This window comes from Mobula hypostoma, chromosome 3 (assembly GCF_963921235.1).
Source record: "Mobula hypostoma chromosome 3, sMobHyp1.1, whole genome shotgun sequence".
Classification (NCBI taxonomy): Eukaryota; Metazoa; Chordata; class Chondrichthyes; order Myliobatiformes; family Myliobatidae; genus Mobula; species Mobula hypostoma.
Genome location: NC_086099.1, coordinates 23,550,773 through 23,571,716, shown reverse-complemented (window position 1 = coordinate 23,571,716; position 20,944 = coordinate 23,550,773). Strand labels below are relative to the sequence as shown.

The window sequence follows — 20,944 nt, the reverse complement described above, 5'->3', positions numbered from 1 at the left end:
AATGATCCTATGGGCCCTTTTTACACACCTGTCTTTGCAAATGTCCTGAATTATGGGAAGTTCACAACTACAGATGCGCTGGGCTGTTCACACCACTCTCTGCAGAGTCCTGCTATTAAGGGAGGTACAGTTCCCGTACCAGATAGTGATGCAGCCAGTCAGGATGCTCTCAATTGTGTCCCTGTAGGAAGTTCGTAGGATTTGGGGGCCCGTACCAAACTTCCTCAACTATCTGAGGCAAAAAAGAGAAGCTGTTGTGCCTTTTTTACTGCACAGCTGGTGTGTACAGACCACATGAGCTCCTTTGCTTTTGCAACATTGAGGGAGAGGTGGTTTTCTTGGCACCACTGTGTCAGACAGATGACTTCTTCCCAGTATGCCACCTCGTTATTGTTTGGGATAAGACCAATCAATGTAGTGTCATTGGCAAATTTAATTAGCAGATTAGAGCTGTGGGTGGTGACACTGTCATGGGTATATAGGGAATAAAGGAGGGGAGTAGTACACAGCCCTGCGTGGCTCCTGTTTTGAGAGTCAGAGGGACCCTTGGTCTGCATTAAAACACACACCACCTTCCAAATGTTGCTCAAAATCTACCTCGAACAAACGGGTCTCCCACAGAAGATTTGTTCCTTCCTCACTGAAGCCATTCATCTTCATAAAGCACCTTGTGCAACAGGGAAGGCATCCTCAGCCATCTTCTCTCCTGTCTTCTCCCAGCTCCCACCAGCCAAGACCTCCTCACACCAGTGTTTTCAATGTGTGCAAAATGGGGCAAAAGGGAAGAAAGGGAAATCATTTTAAGGCCAGTGGAAATGTAAACTTTCCTTCTGGGATCCAGAGCAGAATAATGCTGTCATCTACCTCAGTGGCTGTTAAGGTGAAACTTCGTTTTGAATAAGAAACAAGGATTTGGGGAATGTTTTTGTTAGATCATGTCAGTTTATTTGAGGTTGCAGCTGATCTCAGCCAATGAGTGAGGCATCAGATAAATGTGTACAATGTATTTCCATGAAACTTTTGCAAAAGTTTTTGTTAAGGTTAATGGTTTTAGGAAAAAAAGTGATCTGATTTCCATACCAGCAGTGGGTGCTGTCATGGCCATGTCAGATTTTAGATATTTGTTACAGGGAAAACTTTGGAAAGTCCAATAGAGCTTTTCAGGATGAATGTATGAGGATGCCATTTTAAAAGAATATTAGCAATTGTTATGTACATTTTATTGTGAACTCACATTCTGCCCCATCTCCCTTACCCATCCTTAAGTTTGTCATTAAGTAAGTCATACTTCTATTGCCTCGAAGGATAATCACTTAGGCACAGTAGAGAGGCTTCTGAATTCCTGAGATCATGAAGGTGATGCTGTCTGGTGCTTAGCTCCTGGGCAGAATAAAGCATGGTAATAAGAACCAGGGGAAAGTTCCAGACAAGGAGGAGCCCAACAAAAACCTCAGCGGTGGAGTTGGTGGAAGGGGATGGCACATCACAATGGCAGTGAAGGAAGAAGAAGGCTGTAGCAGTGAAGGGTCCCAGCAACTTGCATTCCACATCACTGGACCCTGACCCCAATCTGCCAAGGACCATGTGGTGTCTGCCCGTGCATCAGCCTCCCGCATTAAACAGATTCATGCAGAGGTGTTCTCTATTAATGGAACAACTCCTTTGCAGAACATCATACTCGACTTGAGTGATCACACTACTACCTACTTCTATCATTGATCAGTTGATTTTCTGGTCACAGTTCTACTGGACTAGCACTACTCTCTCGGAGGTCAGCGATCACAGAACATCCCAAGTGAACGAAATCTCTATTTCTGGTGGTGGTCATCAAGACTTCCCTTTATTCAAGTTGGAGAAGGTAAAAAGTAGACCAGGACCAGAGGGCATAGCTTTAGAGTACAAGTACATCCCTTTAGAACAGAGATGATGAAGACCTTCTTTTGCCAGAGGGTGGTGAAACTGTGGAATTCATTGCCACAGTGCCAAGTCATTTAGTATACTTAAAGCAAAGGTTAATAGATTCTCTCTTAGTAAGGGTGTCAAAGGTTACAAGGAGATGACAAGACAATAGAGATGAAAGGAATAATAAATCAGCCATGTGTAATGGCTGAATGGACTCAATGGTTCAAATGGCCTAATTCTACTTTATCTTATGGTTTTGTCAATTTTATCCACTTATATGTTGATATTTATCATGGTTTATGCTTCTCAAGAAACAAACAAACTTTGATACTTTGCAGCCTTGTCCAAGTGTTTAGTTTAGAGATGGAGTGGGTGTTCTACTTTGGTGGCTAAATCACCATTCAGTCTTTGTCTTTGTCTGTTTCTAAGAAATGGCAGATTTAGTTAATTGATGCACTGGCTGGAGAAAGTGTGTTTACCAGTTCAGTCTTCCAAAACGTTAGGATAGAAAAAAGGAACGCTTTTGTAAATTATGCTGTTGTACCTGTTACAGACCACTATCTGAGAGGTCAAGAATGTTTTGCTGAAACATTCTTGAGAGTTTTTTTTTAAGGTAAAGATTAGCTTTATAGGTCACATGTACATTGAAACATACGGTGAAATGCAATGTTTGAATCAAATCACGTCAGTGAAGATTGTGCTGAGCAACCTGCAACTTCAGGTGCCAACATAGCATGTTTACAACTCACTAAAATTAACCACATGCCTTTGGAAAGTGGAAGGCAACTGGAGCACTTGGAGGAAACAAGTATGTTCACAGAAAGAATGTACAAATTCCTTATGAACAGCAGTGGGAATTGAACTCTGATCTATAATTGCTGACGAGGTAAAGTACTGCCATAATCAACATGCCAACGTGTTCTCAACAAATGAGTGGAGCTTCCTGAGAACAGATGGAGCTTCTCAAATGGGAGTGTCACTTCAAAGATGGGAGGAGGATTCATTTTTAAATGTTCCCTGAGGAAAGAGCTGAGTGCAGTTGTTAAAAATTTCAAAGTTCAATGCAAATTAATTATCAATGTATATATATGTCATCATATACTACCCTGAAATTCACTTTCTTGCAGGCATTTACATCAGAACTAAGAAATACAATAGAATCAATGAAAACCTACACAGAAAGACAGACTGACAAGCAACCAATTTGCAAAAGGAAACAAAAGTGAAAAACAACTGCAATGGACTGCCGTAATACATGCTTGATTGGTGAAAGGATATGAGGAGAAGGCAGAAGATTGGAGCTGAGAGGAAAATTGGGTCAGTCATGATGAAATGGTGGAGCAGACTCAATGGGCCAAATGGCCTAATTCTTCTCCTATATCTTATGGTCTTATGGTCTTACAATACAAGGAGAAGCTGATAAAAAGCTTGCAAGGAGCAAGTGTGAAGTAATAGATGTGCTAAAGCTTGTATGTAGTTGAAGGATTTTAATATAACCTTAGTACCTTATTGTATCTGTCCGGCCTCACTCACACAATTATCAGCTGTATGTTTAATACATGTCTTATATCTATTGAATTATTGAAGATTTTAGAAATTGCAAAGATTTGATATTTCCCTACAGCGGAGACATATCAGTCCATTGGGATTTTAGGTGATTCACAATTAATTTCATCTTAGTTTTAGGCCTGTACAGATGAAATAGTTACTGCTTGACTGCAGTGGATTGGAGTCAATATCTTCAGGTGGGTGTGGCGATTGTAGAGTTTGCCTGTGTTGGTAGGAGACGAGAGTCTACATGCATTCTCAGAAAGGGAAAAAGAAGCAAAACATTAGTACAAGTAATTCTGCAGGTGCTGAAATCCAGAGTTATACACAGAAAGTGCTGGAGGAACTCTGCAAGTCAAACTGCCTCTAAGGAGAGGAATGACATTTCAGGCTCTGACCTTCATCAGGACCAAAAGCAAGAAGCAAAAACCAAAAATCAGAAATAAGCAATTTGTCAGAAAATTTGTTAGGAAAAGTCTAGAAAAGTAGTAAATGAAATAAAAATGAAGCAGAATCAAAGTTGAGCAAAAAAAGGTGAAAATAAAAAAAGAAAAAATTAAAATAGGCAATATTGGAATTGCAATTTCTATGCCCTTTTAGCTTTTTGCAGGTAAATTACACAAATAGAAGTAAATGCATCTGACCAATTTCCAGAGAATAGAAATGTTTACAAGATAATCAAAGTCAGGAACTGAATGTTCAAAAGTGTTCATCAATTACGAAGAGCAGATAAATAGGAAAAGAAATAGTTTTTTTTTGTGTTCCATACTCTGCCAGAGCCTCGGCGACTACTTTTTCAAGAGGTTATCCTGGAGGAAAGATTCTGGTCCACCCCGTCCTTCTCACAGTGCAGTTTTTTTTTTACGAGGCTGAGTTGCGAGCTCAACACTCAACCCCGCACAGATGGAAAGCGTGCCCAGGAGCGGCCCGACTGGATTCGAACTTGGGAACCATCGCTCTGGAGTCTGGCGCTGATGTCACTGAGCCACCAGCTGGCTAAAGAAATAGGGCAGAATTCTTAATAAGGGATGAGATTGATGCAGTAGTGAGAAATGACCTTGTTTTACGTAATAGCATGTAGAACTAGAATCAGTTTGTGTTGAAGTCAGAAACAAGAAATGGCAAAAAACATTAGTTAGAATTATTTATAGTCAACCAAATAACCATTGTAATATTAAGTATGACATAAATAAAGGAAATTAAAGTGGCTAATAAGGATAATGCAAAACTTTAATCTATATGAAGACCTGACAAGTGAGATGGGCAATAATAAGGTGGAGAATTCATGAGATGTTTACAGATGGTTTTCCAAATCAATACATTGAAGAACTGATTAGGTTAGATCATTTTGTGTGCTAAGGAAAGTTTAATTGATAAAGTATGGATCTTGCCAATGACTGGTAAAGTACATTGAAAGGTCTAATGGTAGCCAGACATTTTCTAACACTTAAAGACATAATGTGAAATTTATAGAGAAAAAGTATTATTTTTAGCACAAGAACCTAATTAGAATAGAGTTCCAGTCACAGCCAGTATTAAAGGTAGTACTGAGTTTAAAGAACTTGCCAGAAATAGCAGTATAGTTGAGGACTGGGAGCATACCAAGAAAAGGACGAAGAAACTGAAGAAAAAGAGACACCATAGAGTATGAGAGCAAAATGATACTCACATGGTTTAAGATTCCATGAGTACACCATTTAACATCAGTGAGTAAACTTTAAAAAATCTGGCACCTTCAGCACCTTGGTGCCACCAGATTGGAGGAGTTTTCAGACTACTAGATAACTTTTACCTTAGTTCCCTAATATACTTTTCATTAGTTTATTTTGATGATAACACAGTGTATTATCGTTCTCCATTGAACTAGAAACTAGGGACATGGTGAGTTGTAGGGGAATGCAGAAACCAGTTCCCATTGGGAGCAGAGAAACCATAGACCAAGTCAATCTCAGAGATTTGCTAAAACTTTGGCAATCTAGAGACAATAAAGCTTTGACAAACTTCTATAGTGATACTTAAAATGTTGACAAGCTTCTATAGATGTGTAGTGGAGAGTGTATTGACTAGCTGCATCATGGCCTGATATAGAAACACCAATGCCTTTGAACAGAAGGTACAAGGGCCTCAGGACTCACATCACTGGGATCAAGAACAGTTATTGCCCCTTAACCATCAGGTTCCTGACTAAAAGGGGATAACTACACTCACTTGCCCCATCATCAAAATGTTCCTACAACCAATGATCTCACTTTAAGGACTCACGTATTCTCCTATTTGTTGCTATTTATTTATACGACCATTTGCACAGTTTGTTGTTCTCTGCACTTTCGTTGATTGTTCATTAATCTTGTTTTCGTTACTATTCTACAAATTTGCTGAGTACACCCATAAGAAAATGAATCTCAGGTTTGCATATGGTGACGTATATGTACTTAGATAATAAAATTTACTTTGAACTTTAAAATGTTGGTAGACCGTAGAGATGTGCAAGTCTTGATCAAGCATGGCCTTGGTGGGACTCAAAGGAACATGGAAACACAAGGAAATGTAGACGCTCAATGGACAACAGGGAATGGTGAGCAGTGAATCTACCTACAACCTGACCATATCCCTCCAAACCACTCTCAAACATCCCTTACCTGTAGCTACCACATTCACTGGCAGTTCATACCACACCTCCACCATCATCTGAATGAAGAAGTTTCAGCTCAGCTTCCCCTAATTATTTCACCTTTCACCCTTAACCAATGACCTCTGGTTCTAGTCTCACATAATATGAGGGGAAAAGGACTGCATGATTTCTCCCTTGCTATATCCCTCATAATATTGTATACCGCGACAACATCTCCTCTCATTCTCCACCACTCTAAGGAATAAAGTCCTCACCTATGCAACCTTCCCCTGATCAAGGGGAAATCAAGATCACTGGAGCCCTTCAATAGTTGTCAGCCAGGAAAGTAATATTCAGAACTGAAGTGTGGAATCCATCCTAATTACCTCCTGTGGCTGCATGTGAGTATTTTGCCGAACATTTACTTACTTACTGTACATCACATCACTGGCATTTAGGGCGGCAGTGAAGGTCTTCCATCTCTGGTGGTGCTCAGGGCTTCCTTCATTATGTCAGTAGCTTCCTCTTGACTTTCACTACTGTCAGTCATGCAATTCCCGAGTGGAGACTCAGGAATAAAAAGAATTCTTCATTGCTGTTTCTGTAACAGTTTTGTTTTACCATTCAGGGATGTTAGCTCAGAGCTGAATCCCTGAGCCTAGAGGACTGATGGACTACTCATTGTCTGGCCTCTACCTTTTGAGCTGTTTGGCATGGGTAACCCTACCAAGAGTCACAGCATGAAGTTGTGATTCCAGCCAACATAACGTTCTGAATCATTGAGGCATGCAAGTCTCCTAACCCAATGACAAGGTTGTGGTCCTCTTAGAGAGATCATTTAATGGGACACAAATGCCTCTCAACATCTGTGAGCTCTGCATGCACTCACCTTCAAAATAATAGGCTTCTATTTTTTTCTGCCTTTCCTGCTCAAGTACATATTTCCATATATACACACATTAGGCTCTATTCACACATTAGACTCAATTTATTCATTTTATTGGGGATACACCACATAACAGGCCCATCCGCCTACCGATCTACGCTGCCCAATAGCCCACAGATTTAACCCTAGCCTAATCATAGGGCAATTTACAATGACTCTACTAACTGGTATGTCTTTTGACTATGGAAGGAAACTGGAGCATCCGGAGGAAATCCATATGCACACGGGAAGAACGTACAAACCCCCTTACAGAGGACACCGGAACTGAAATCCTAACTTCAATGCCTGGACTGTATTCAAATGTCTGTTCACATACTCAGTCTACCTCGATCCCTATACCCTCAGTATACCTCCTCATCTATCTCTAATGGACTCAGTCTACCTCGATCCCTATACCCTCAGTGTACCTCCTCGTCTATCTCTAATGGACTCAGTCTACCTCGATCCCTATACCCTCAGTATACCTCCTCATCTATCTCTGATAGACTCAGACTACCTCGATCCCTATACCCTCAGTATACCTCCTCGTCTATCTCTAATGGAAAGCAAATATGGGAAATTCTATTTAAAGGAGATCTGAGAAGCTATTTTTTTCACAGTGAGGTTGGTGGGTGTACAGAATGAGTTAGTGTGGTAGAGGTGGGTAAAACTACATTGTCTGAAGGATGTTTGGATAGTTACATAGATTCAAAGATTCAATGTACGTTTACGAGGGATGATTGATAAGTTTGTGGCCTAAGGCAGAAGGAGCCAATTTTAGAAAACCTAGCACATAAACTTTTCAGTATAGTCCCCTCCTACATTTACACACTTAGTCTAGCGGTCGTGGAGCATACGGATCCATTCTTTGTAGAAGTCAGTGTGTTGGACCTCCAGAAGGTGGTCCACAGCAGGGGTGATTGATATTTTTGTGGCCTAAGGTAGAAGGCAATGAGTTATACAGCTCTCGTTACATGCACATGCAGTTCCACTCTTTGAGGTGATTACGCAGAAAGTTTGAAGTTAATAACTCATCTCCTTCTACCTTAGGCCACAAACTTATCAATCACCCCTGCTGTGGATCACTTTCTAGAGGTCCAAGACGCCAACTTCTACAAAGAAGGGATCCCTATGCTTCACGACCCTTGGACTAAGTGTGTAAATATAGGAAAAGTAAAAATTCTAGGTTTTCTAAAATTGATTGGCTCCTTCTACATTAGGCCACTAACTTATCAATCACCCCTCGTGTTATCGAGGTATGTATATGGTACACAACACAGAGACTCATCCTCCAGCAGACAGCCATGAAACAAAGAAACAACATGGAACTCACTCAAAGAAAACTTTAAACACCCAACACCAGAAATAAAAACAAACAAATCACGCAAAGACCAAAAAGTGAGTGGAAAGTACACAGAATATTAAACATCAGACTGCAGAGACCTCAAAGTGATGTGGAGGGTTCAGATTAGTTCAGTTCGGTTCATTTTAGTGGTGTCATTCCTTGACTGTAGGCCACAGAGCAAGTAGGCGCCGAAGCACCCCAATCACATCATGCTAAATAGCTAAAAAAAGAGGAACCAGAATCTAGAAGCTCATGTAACATGAATCACAGAGTCCTTCAAAAATACGTCCACAGCCACAAGCATGCCTATCAAATTTGCAGAGTGGGAGCCAAGACTCCTGTACCTTCCACCGGTAGCAGCGATGAGAGAGAGATACGGAGGCCAGTCAAAAGCCGGCAGACGGCGCTGAATGCCCGATTACCTTCCACTCTTGTGCTCATCAATTTCAATCTTGCTCAATGCTTTAATCAGTGAGAAGGCATGATAGGAAAGGTTTAGAGCGATATGGCCCAAATCAGCATATGGGACTAGCTTGGGTATGCAACTTAGTCGGTCTGGATGAGTTAGGCAGAAGGGCCTGTTTCTGTGTTGTATAACTCTATGACAGCTACATAAATCAGCAGATAAATGTCGAGAGAAGACTTCTTAGTCAACTGAATACCTTCTGTCTTTGTTTGCAATAACAAGTACTAGTTAGTCAGAGACTAATGTGTTCTGGTCAGGGAACTGTGCAAATTTAATTTCATCTTCAGGTCAAGATCATCATCATTAATTACGTTTTATGTTGCTTTGTGCCTGTAAAAAGAATATGATTTATGAAGATGATGTTTGGACTGTGCTTGAATGACAACGTTAGCATTTGGAATGGATAAAAAAGATTAATATTATCAATTAATCTTTTTTTTTTCTCCACGTCAGTTGTAGAAGGACAAGGGGAATGGGACGGACTTTTTTATTCTCAACTGGCTTCAAATAAAGATGAAGAACTGGTGAATAGAAAAAAGTCAAACAAAAGAACTGGACACCCGCAACGGGGCAACCAGACTAAGTTTTCAATTTCATGGCACCCTAAATTTTATGGTGTCGTGGAATTATGAGGTAAATAGAAAGATATTTTGAGATAGGTGCTAAGCCATCTCCTGGAGGAAGACTCACGCTGCTTTAACTTGACTGCAGTACAGTTGTGGTTTAAAAAAAACATATTACTTTTGAATAATAAGCTCTTGATGACACGTGGTGAGCTTCAGCATAATAAATCTTTTGAAACACATTTACTTTACCACACAATCTTGACTGATTGCCACCCAGCTGCAAAAAAAAAGTTTTACCATATGGTTCATTCTCACGTCACTAACAGTGAACTTCTCAGACTGAAAGTGAAAAAAAAAGCTGAGTGTTGTCTTTGTTCTGTTGACAAACGTATAAGCAAGTCTTTTTAAGGATGTAATGTGATCAGAACCATCTATTATTCTATGCACAGCAAGAGTGCCTGGATAAATTAATTACACAATAAATTGAATTGTCATTTTTATGATGCGTCAGTACAATTACATTATGTAATCCTTGGGGCTGTCCTCGCCAGAGTATTTTGTACCAGCAGAAACAATGGCTATGCTTGTTAGTGAAATAGTTCTTGGGGCCTGGTGAAGAAATCAGAAAATTAAAAAAACTGAAATTACTATTTCCAATCTTGTAATTTTTAATAGAGAAAATTCCCCTTGGAGGAATACATTCTAATTGACAAGTCTTGCTGAAATTTCTGCTCCTAGCTGCAAAGGCTATTTGTGATATCTTTGAAGGTGTTACCTTTCATCCTTCTGTTTCTTTTTGCCTCTCTTTTGTCTTACACCATTATTCTTGTTGATTATAATTATCGCATGTCCTCCATCTAATATTTCAAACTCCTCACCCTGTTTCCATTGGCTGCATTCATCTTTATTAGCAGTTAATACGCAACATCTGAAGAAGATATCATATACAATTTTATGTTTATTTTTACAGGCAGAATGGTTTTGGCTGGAAGTTATGCAGTAAAAGGGTAGACTCCTTGAAAACAACAGTAAAAATGTGGATTAGATTCACTACATTTATATTTATTTGCAATATCTTATCGTCACCAACATATTTATCTGTTATTATCCATCCAAATTCCTTTTGAAACAATGGCAATGAGGTGCCATCTTCAGTTGCTGCAATCTTTTCTATTGTATGAACTGTTGTACTGTTGACTCATGGAAAATTATAAAAAATTATGACCAGAGATGCAGGGATGTCCATATATTTCCAATCCAGGAGAGTGAAGAATTCAATGTTCAATGTAAATTTCTTAGCAAAGTACACAATATACTACCCTGAGATTAATTTGCGTGAAGGTGTTCACAGTAGAACAAAGAAATACAATAGAACCAATGAAAAACTACGCATAAGCAAGGACTGATAAACAATCAATGTGCAAAAGAAAATGTGCAAGCACAAAAACAAAAATCAAATAAACAAACAAATAAATAAGTAAAACTATTACATAAGACCACAAGATATAGGAGCTGAATTAGGCTATTCAGCTTCACGAGCCTGCTCTGCTATTGCATCATGGCTGATTGATATCCCTATCAACCCATGCTCCTACCTTCTCCCCATAACCTTTGACATCTTGACTAATCAATCTCTGCTTTAAATATACCCAATGACTTGACCTCCAGAGATCTTTGTGCAATGAATTCTGCTGATTCATTACCCTCTGGTTAGCTAAAGAAATTCCTCCTTATTTCAGTTTTAATTTGGCATCCCTCTGTTCTGAGGCTGTGCCCTATGGCCCTAGACTCCCACAGTATAGGAAAGATTCTCTCCATATCTTCTATATCTAGGATTTCATTGTAGCCTATCAATAAGAACACCCTCATTCTTCTAAACTCCAGTGAGTACAGGCCCAGAGCCTTCATATGACCCTCATACATTAATCGTTTCATTTCCAGAATCATTCTCATGAACCTCCTCTTGATATTTCACAATTCCAGCACATCTTTTCTGCTCATAATACTCCAAATGTGGTCTGACCAATGCCTTATAAAGCGTCAACATTATATCCTTGCTTTTATATTCTCGTCCTCTTGAAATGAATGCTAACATTCATTTGTCCTCCTCACCACAGGCTCAACCTGCAAGTTAACCTTTAAGGAATCCTGCAAAAGAACTTCCAAGACCATTTGTACTTTTGAATTTTGAATGTTCTTCCTGTTAGAAATAGTCTATGTCTTTATTCCTTCTACCAAAGTGCATGATCATACAATTCACTACACTATATTCCATGTGCCACTTCTTTGCCCATTCTCCCAATCTGACTATGACCTTCTGCAGACTTTCTGCTTCCTCAACACTGCATACTTCTTCACCTATCGTTGTACGGTCCACAAACTTAGCTCCAAGCTATCAATTCCATCATACACATCATTGACATATACTGTGAAAAGAAGTGGTTCCAACACTGAACCCTTCAGAGCACCACTAGTCACTGGCAGCAATACAGAAAAAGACCCCCACTTTGCCTCCTGCTAGTCAACCAATCTTTCATCCATACTAGTATATTTCCTCTTATGTTGTTAAGCAGCCACAGATGTGGCAACTTGTCAAAGGTTTTCTGAAAATCCAAGTTTGCAACATCCACTGACTTTCCTTTGCCTATCTTGCTTGTTATTTCCACAAATCATTCTAATAGATTTGTCAGACAATATTTCCCCTTAAGGGGTAATACTGACTTTGGCTTATTTTATCATGTACCTCCAAGTTCCCCAGAACTACATCCTTAACAATAGATCCCAATATTTTTTCAACCATTGAAGTAAGGCGAATTGGACAATAATTTCCTTTCTTCTGCCTCCCCCTGCTCTAAGAGTGGAATGACATTTTCAATTTTTCAATCCTCCAGAACTATTTCAGAATCTAGTGATTCTTGAAAAATCATTACTAATGCCTCCATAATCTCTTCAGCTAGTTCTTTCAGAACCCTGGGGTATAATCCATCTGGTCCAAGTCTACCTTCAGATTTTTCAGCTACCCAAGCACCTTCTCCTTAGTAATACCAACTACACTTACTTCTGCCCCCTAACACTCTTGAATGTCTGGCATACCTCTAGTGTCTTCAACAGTGGAAACTGATGCAAAATACAAAGTTCATCTGCTATTTCTTTGGTCCCCATTACCTCCTCTTCAGAAAGAAGAAAAAATCTGCAGATGCTGGAAATCCAAGCAACGCAGAAAATGCTGGAGGAACTCAGCAGGCCCGGCAGCATCTATGGAAAAATGCACAGTCGACGTTTTGGGCCAAAGCCCTTCAGAAGGACTACCTCTTCAGGGTCATTTTCCAGTAGTCAGATATCCACTCTCGCTTCTTTTTTACTTTTTACATATCTAGAAATTACTTTCAGTATTCTCTTTTGTATTATTGTCTAGCTGACCTTCATACTTCCTCTTTTGTCTCCTTATTGCTTCTTTTTAGCTGCTGTCTGTTGGTTTCTAAAATTTCCCAATCCTCTGACTTCCCACTAATGTTTGCTGTATTATATGCCCTCTCTTCTGTTTTTATGATGTCTTTGACTTCTTTTGTAAGCAACAGTTGCATGTTTCTCCCTTTAGAATTCTTCTTCATCTTTGGGATGTATCTATCCTGTGCCTTCTGAATTGCTTCCAGAAACTCCAGCCATTGTTGTTCTGTTGTCATCCCTGGCTACTGATGTCTTCCAATCACATTTGGCCCACTCTTCTTTCACTGATCCAACTGTGCAATAAGAAAGAAAAAAAAAATCTATCTACAGCCTTTTCCTCTCCTTGCTGATGCCTATATGAGCTACAGCTTGAGCTCCCCACTCTAACATTGGCCCACTCATGTAATGGCCACTCCTACCATGGCTGCTCCACTTAAACCTTGCTTCTTCTTCTTGTTCCTTGCCAAGTGCCTAATCATGCATAATCCAAAGTCTCCCTGGGAGCTGTGGCACGCAGAATGTCCCGACTGTCCCTGCTCGCTTCTTTAGAACTCTCTCTTCCATGACTCCATCCAACATCTCCTTGGGAACGGTGGAACCCAGTATGGTACAGTCCTTGAAAGGGAATCCATTGATTATATACTTATACTTTATACTTTATTGTCGCCAAACAATTGATACTGGAACGTACAATCATCATAGCGATATTTGATTCTGCGCTTCCCGCACTCTGGATTACAAATCGATAGTAAATATTAAAAATTTAAATTATAAATCATAAATAGAAAATAGAAAAATGGAAAGTAAGGTAGTGCAAAATAAACGAGATGCAGGTCCATATATTTGGAGGGTACGGCCCAGATCTGGGTCAGGATCAATTCAACAGTCTTATCACAGTTGGAAAGAAGCTGTTCCCAAATCTAGCCGTACGAATCTTCAAGCTCCTGAGCCTTCTCCCAGAGGGAAGAGGGATGAAAAGTATGTTGGCTGGGTGGGTCATGTCCTTGATTATCCCGGCAGCACTGCTCCGACAGCATGCGGTGTAAAGTGAGTCCGAGGACGGAAGATTGGTTTGTGTGATGTGCTGCGCCGTGTTCACGATCTTCTGCAGTTTCTTCCGGTCTTGGATACCAGGTTGTGATACACCCTAGAAGAATGCTTTCTATGGTGCATCTATAAAAATTAGTGACGTTTTTAGGGGACAGGCCAAATTTCTTTAGTTTTCTTAGGAAGTAAAGGTGCTGGTGGGCCTTCTTGGCAGTGAACTCTGCTTGGTTGGACCAAATCAGGTCATTGAATTATTGAATTGAATTATTATTGAATTATTAATTAACTGATTATTGAATCAGTTCAGAGTCGAGGATAAGGGAGAATCCTATAGTAAGTTTTGTACCAATGCCTTGTCCTTCCTTTATTGGAATATTTATTCAAAAGAAGTCTATAATTATCTGCAGTGTATTTTATGGCATTATGCAGTAAAGTCATGGTAGAACACTCGTGAAAGGAGGACATGTTTAGGGTAGAGCATGTAATGTAGCATTTAGCGTGACACTTTATAGCCCCAGCTATAAGACTGGTTTTCAATTCCACTGCTGACTGTAGGGAAAATGTACATTCTCCCCATGACCATCTGGCTTTCCTCTGGGTACTTTGCTTTCCTCCCCAAATTCCAAATAGTTATAAAATAGTGTTTGTAATTTATAGGCACACTATGTGGGCATTGGAAGCATGGCTTGACGTGCAATCTGCCCCTGGCACATCACCGACTGTGTTGGTCATTGACACAAAAACAATGCATCTCACTGTATGTTTTGATGTACATGCGACAAATAAAGCTAATTTGTTATCTTTAGATAGAGCACTTTGGATGCTGATGAGTTTTCTAATTGGTGCAGCTGCATTTAATCAGCTGCCCGGCAGCTTTTTTGATCACAGTCCTGAAAGGCAGAAAAGTTTTGGAAGTATGGAGTGAGCTATTCTGCTCTTGTAGCCACAGTAATTATGTAGGCAGTACAGCTAAATATCTGGTCAGTAGTGCTTCCGTTAACCCTCAAGTAAAACAAAATGTTAATAGTACGATGCTTGGCATTGGCCTCACTGTTGAAGTTAATGTGTAGCTGGTTAGGATCTGTTGTTGGAGATGGTCTTTATCTGGCATTAATGTGTTAGGAGTTTTAGTTGGCACTTGTCTTTGTTGTATCCACCAAAGGCTATATATTCTCTGTGGAGTTGAGAATGGAACTGAAAATTGTACAAATCAAACATTCTCATTGGAGTAGACAAAGTAACTATACTAAATTCACCACAAAACTGAACTGATTCCACAACATATGGACTCAGTTTCAAGGACTCTACAATTCATGTTTTCAGTATTATGGATGTTTGTGTGCATGCACTTATTGATTTATTTATTCGTTTGTGTATATATGCATTTTTTGTATTTGGACTTATTGTTTACGTTTTGCACGTGGACTGTTTGTCAGCGTTTTTGTGCAGTTTTTTCATTGATTCTATTGTATTTCTTTGTTCTAGTGTGAATGCCTGCAAGAAAATGAATCTCAGGGTGGTGAATGATGAGTCATATGTATTTTGGTAATAAATTTACTTTGAACTTTGAGATGAAATTAGTGGCATACACTATAAAATTGTCTGAAAAAAATGTATTCAGCAACATGCGTTGAGATCATGGACCTCAAAAAATCACAATCATCTTTTATCCAAGATTCCTTCCACCAGTGGGGATTTTCCCCCTTTATTTCTCTGACTAGTTCATTGGCTATATTTAAGAGGGAGTTAGATATGGCCCTTGTGGCTACAGGGATCAGGGGGTATGGAGGGAAGGCTGGGGCGGGGTTCTGAGTTGGATGATCAGCCATGATCATAATAAATGGCGGTGCAGGCTCGAAGGGTCGAATGGCCTACTCCTGCACCTATTTTCTATGTTTCTATGTTTCTAGTTACAGGGGACTTTGATGGCACATTCTGTCAAATGTTGCTTTTATGCCAAGTGGAGTCACTCTCACCTCACCTCTGAAACTCAGATCTTCAGGCCAGGGGTTCCCAATCTTTTGTATGCCATGGACCATTAAGCAAGGGGTCCATGGACCCCAGATTTGGAACCCCTACTTTAGACCATGTTTAAAATAAGATGGTAATAATCTATAGAGGTAGCGATCCCAGCAAAACATTGTCTAGGCACTGGTGAGAAAATCATTAGTGAGCTGCCACCATTTCATAGCACTGTAGATGACGTTTTCTATCCTTTTGCTGATATTTGAGAGTAAGCTAACATGAGTGAAAATTTACTATATCTTGTTTGTCCAGACCTTAAGAATGAAAAATAACTGGCCAATTTTTAACATTGATAGACTGATGCTAGTATGTTACTATACTGGAGAAGCTTACCTTGAGAATCAGTTAGTTCTGAATTGCAAAGCCAAGATGTTGTCTGCCACATTGTCCTTTACTGTATTCTGCAGTTTCATCATCGTCATTATTGGTGCCAGTTTTTTAAGCCAAATCCAGATTTATTACATGGATTTAAATTCCCTATGGTGAGATCTAGGCTTTATCTTTGGATTAAAAGTCCGGGTTTCTGGATGCTAGTAGTAAGTTCACTAAAATCCTACAACATGTATGACCTACTTTGTAATATCTCAGCTACTGAGTCGATGGAAAAGAGATTGAAAGAGACTTCCTCCCATTTCTCCCACGGTTCACTCTCGCCTTCAATCAGCTTCCTTCCTCTTCAGCCTTTTACCTTTTCCACCTATCACCTCCCAAGCTTCTCACTTCATTTCCCCCTCCTACACTCACCTATATTCCCTCTTACCTTTAGAACAGTATTGTTGTAATGTGAGCATTATTAAAAGTAAGTTAATACTAATTAGGATAATGGGGGGTTTTACTTCCGTTCTTTTTACTTCCGGTGGGTTTTGCATACAGTGTGCCTGCCATGTCGTACGGGTTGTGAAAGCCTCCGTATATACATAACAGTTTTGAAGTTCGACATAAAGTTGTTTCTTTGGCATGAAGTTGTCGAGTGTGCCTTTTTCAAAGTAGAAGTTACTACATATTTTTGGAAACGCGGATGGGATGGAGTACCCATTGCCACGGGTGGATGACCTGTTTGCGACCCTGTCAGGGGGTAAGCTGTTCACAAAGCTGGACATGAGCCACGCCTACCAACAGCTGCTGCTCGACGAGGATTCAAAGGAGTACGTCACAATTAATACGCACGGGGGATTATTCAAGTACAGTCGCCTGGTGTTTGGAGTGGCGTCCAGCCCTGCCATTTTCCAAAGGACAATGGACACTTTGCTGCAGGGGATTCCACACGTAGCAGTGTACCTTGATGATATTTTGATCACAGTGGCTACAGAGGTGGAGCATCTGGCTAATTTAGAATGGGTGCTGAAGAGGCTCTCAGATGCAGTGCTGTGGTTGAAACGTGGAAAATGTGTGTTCCTGGCATCGAGTGTGACTTATCTGGGGCACAAGATCACAGCTGAGGGGCTTTGCCCTGTGGAGGACAAAGTGAGAGCTATTAAGGAAGCCCTAAGCCCTAAGACTGTCACGGAACTCAGATCATTTTTGGGCATGGTGAATTATTATGGCAAGTTTCTTCCTGACCTCTCAAGGGTTTTGACCCCACTGTATAAGCTGCTTCACAATGACACTAAGTGGCAGTGGGGTGAAGGGCAGGAGAAAGCTTTCAAGGAAGTGAAAGAACTCCTCCACTCAGTGAAGCTGTTTGTTCACTATGACCCAGACAAGGAGATCACCCTGGCATGCGATGCCTCGCCCTGTGGAATTGAGGTAGTTCTCTCACAGGTAATGGAGGACCGTTCAGAGAAGCCTATTGGTTTTGCTTCACGTACCCTGACAGCTGTTGAGAAGAGATATTCACAGCTAGCCAAAAAAGGTCTGGCCATTGTTTTTGCGGTCAAACGTTTTCATTTGTACCTTTATGGATGCGTATTTACAATTTATATGGACCACAAACCACTAATGAGCCTGAGCAGTGAGACAAGATGCATTCCACCGCTAGCCTCAGCCAGGATACAGCATTGGGCTCTTACATTGTCAGCCTACCGGTATACTATAGTGTACAGAGCAGGTGGGGATAATGCAAACGCTGATGCATGGAGTCGACTACCATTACCTGAGACACCTGTTACTACATTTGTGCCTCCAGAGACTGTATTTTCATTGGAGAGGCTGTCAGAGACACCTGTAAAGGCGACGCAGATCAGGCAGTAGACAGAGAAAGACCCAGACCTGTCCCAAGTCAAGACTTTTCTTTTACAAGGTCGGCCCAGAGTCGTGTAAGGAGAGGAACTGAGGCCTTCTGCCAAACGCAAGACAGAACTCAGTCTGCAGGATGGCTGCATTTTCTAGGGGGCGAGGGTAATCGTGCCTCCCCCTGGCCATTCACAGATTGTGGAGGAAATTCATGAGACTCACCCAGGAGTGTCTCGATTGAAAAGCCTTGCAAGATCCTATGTTTGGTGGCCAGGAATGGATCAGGATCTGGAGAACAAGGTAAAATCACGCACGCAGTGTCAGACTAATCAGAATATGCCACCACTAGCTCCTTTGCACCCATGGGAGTGGCCAGACCACCCCTGGTCTAGGCTACATTTGGACTTTGCTGGCCCTTTTATGGGGCAGATGTTTCTTGTAATGGTAGATGTGCATTCTAAGTGGATTGAAGCTCACATCATGAGCAACATCACAGCACCCTCAACCAAAGACAAACTCAGGCAAGTGTTTGCAGTCCACGGGTTGCCTGACACTCTGGTCACTGATAATGGCCCGACGGTCACCAGTGAACTGTTCAGTGAGTTCATGCAGCAGAATGGCATTCATCACATTCGGACAGCCTCTTTCCACCCAGCCTCCAATGGTTTGACTGAGTGGGCTGTTCAGACAGTGAAGGAGGGCCTGAAGTGGATGACAGGGGACTCTCTTGGCATGCGGCTTTCATGTTTCCTGTTTAAATACCACCTCATGCCACAGACTACGCCTGCCCGCACTCCAGCAGAGATGCTGATGGGCCATAGGCCCAAGTCAAGATTGAACCTGCTACCCTCGAACATGAAGACAAAAGTGAAGAGAAAGCAGGAAAACAGAAGAAGGGACATGATCAACATGCGCGAGAGAGATAGTTAAAACCGGATGACAATGTCTATATGAGAAATAATCAGCAATGGCTGCCTGGGGTTATTCTTAAGCAGAGTGGTTCCATCTCCTATGTTGTTAAGCTGACTGATAGATGTGTTTTCCGCAGACATCAGGACTATGTGCACCTGCATCATGATACCCGCTCAGAAGTAGACAGTTCCATGGAGTTTCCATTTGTGAGTCAGACTACGGTGGAAACATGTCCACCAGTGACTTTGCCAGAGGGCGAGATGCTGCCAGAGGGGTCGGGGTCCCCTGAGGAGGATGGATATTCTCACACAGACACATAGACCCCTCTCGTGCCCCTAAAACCAGATCCACCCAAAACACCCTCACCAGCAGTGGCTGCTGGGTTACCGGGGGTAGTGCGCAGATCACAGCGCACTCGTAAACCTCCTGACAGACTGAATCTTTGACGGGACAGTTCTTTTTTTGTTGTTCACATAAAAATTGCTTTCCTCGTGTTTGCTTTTTTTGTTGTTGTTAGATTGAATGTTGAATCTGTCACGTTTTCCAGATGTTTTGTATTGATAAACTGCTGCTGAGATACTGGTATAAGTTTTCAGGGGTACGCAAGCTAATAACACCACTGTTTTTACTTCCTAGTTTTTTACATTTAGGGATGTTGGATTTTAAAGGGGGAGAAGTGTTGTAATGTGAGCATTATTAAAAGTAAGTTAATACTAATTAGGATAATGGGGGGGGGAGGTTTACTTCTGTTCTTTTTACTTCTGGTGTGCTTTGTATAAGGTGTGCCTGCCATGCCGTACGGGTTGTGAAAGCCTCTGTATGTACATAACGGTGGGAGTTGTCGATTGTGCCTTTTTCAAAGTAGAAGTTACTACAAGTATAGCACAGGAACCGTCCCTTTGGCCCACACCTAGCTTCACCTATCGCCTCCCAGCTTGTACTTCTTACCCTCCCTCTCCCTAATTTCTTGTTCTGGCTTTTCGTCCCTTCCTTGCCAGTCCTGATGAAGGGTCCCGACCTGAAATATAGACTCTTCATTCCTCTCCATTGATGCTCCTTGACCTGCAGCATTTTGTGTGCATTACTCAGGATTGCCAGCATCTGAAGAACCTCTGGTTTTTTTTGAAAGAGAACCTTAAGGCCATTCAAACAACATTTCTATGCACAGGTGACAATATCAATTCTACAATACCTTTGGCTTGACATAATCATGTCTCCAAATAACAAACATAATTTAAAGAAGTTGTCCACAGTGGATTTCTGGGATAAAAGTCATTACTGAGCATGGTCACTGTGGAAATTTCCCAAAGCCCTGGTGCGTTGTGAATCTCATCTGTATGGGATTTTGTGTGAACATATGAAAAACATAAATAAAGTTTATGGCTCACTAACTATGTACTGCAGTGAGTTATTTCAGGGTGTGCTTAGCTGCAACTACAGCTACAATAGAGAAAGAATTGTCATAACATTCCATTCTGCGGATGCGAAAGCCCCTGCAAGGTACAGAGACAGATGAATTTACCACCGTCAATAGAATTGCTGAGAAGCCTAATGAGATAAAAAGCTGCAAAAACTTGGAGCAGGCTCCTTTCTTTGAAATAATGACAGCGAATGGCTCTATGTGAAGGAAAAGTTTTCAAGGAGCCGTTACAGTTGGATCTGTGCTCTGTTAGTAGGTGAGATTAATCTATTCATCACCACAAGAAGAAAGTACATTTGAGCCCAGACTCTGCCTGCTGTTCAGTGTGCTATTAAGCTTGTCAGTTCTCATAATGCTATATTTGAATGCAATACTTATTTAAGTTGGTCTGCCAGCACACAAAATGTCCGTGGAGGAATGCTGCCAACTGGCACATTCCGGGCCGCAGAAGTACGTGCTGCGACGCAGTGAAGCTTAGTGCAGCCACTGCAAAGGATCACAATGCAGGGTTTTTCTGCTACTGGAGAGGTGGTGCGAGATTGGATGAGGAAGCCCCTC

At 41.1% G+C, this 20,944-nt stretch overlaps 1 pseudogene; it reads left to right on the top strand.

Moving 5' to 3' along the window:
- LOC134343333 (uncharacterized protein K02A2.6-like) overlaps positions 1–18,980 on the top strand; it is a 906,676-nt pseudogene extending 887,696 nt beyond the window's left edge.
- Positions 18,981–20,944: the final 1,964 nt, after the last annotated feature.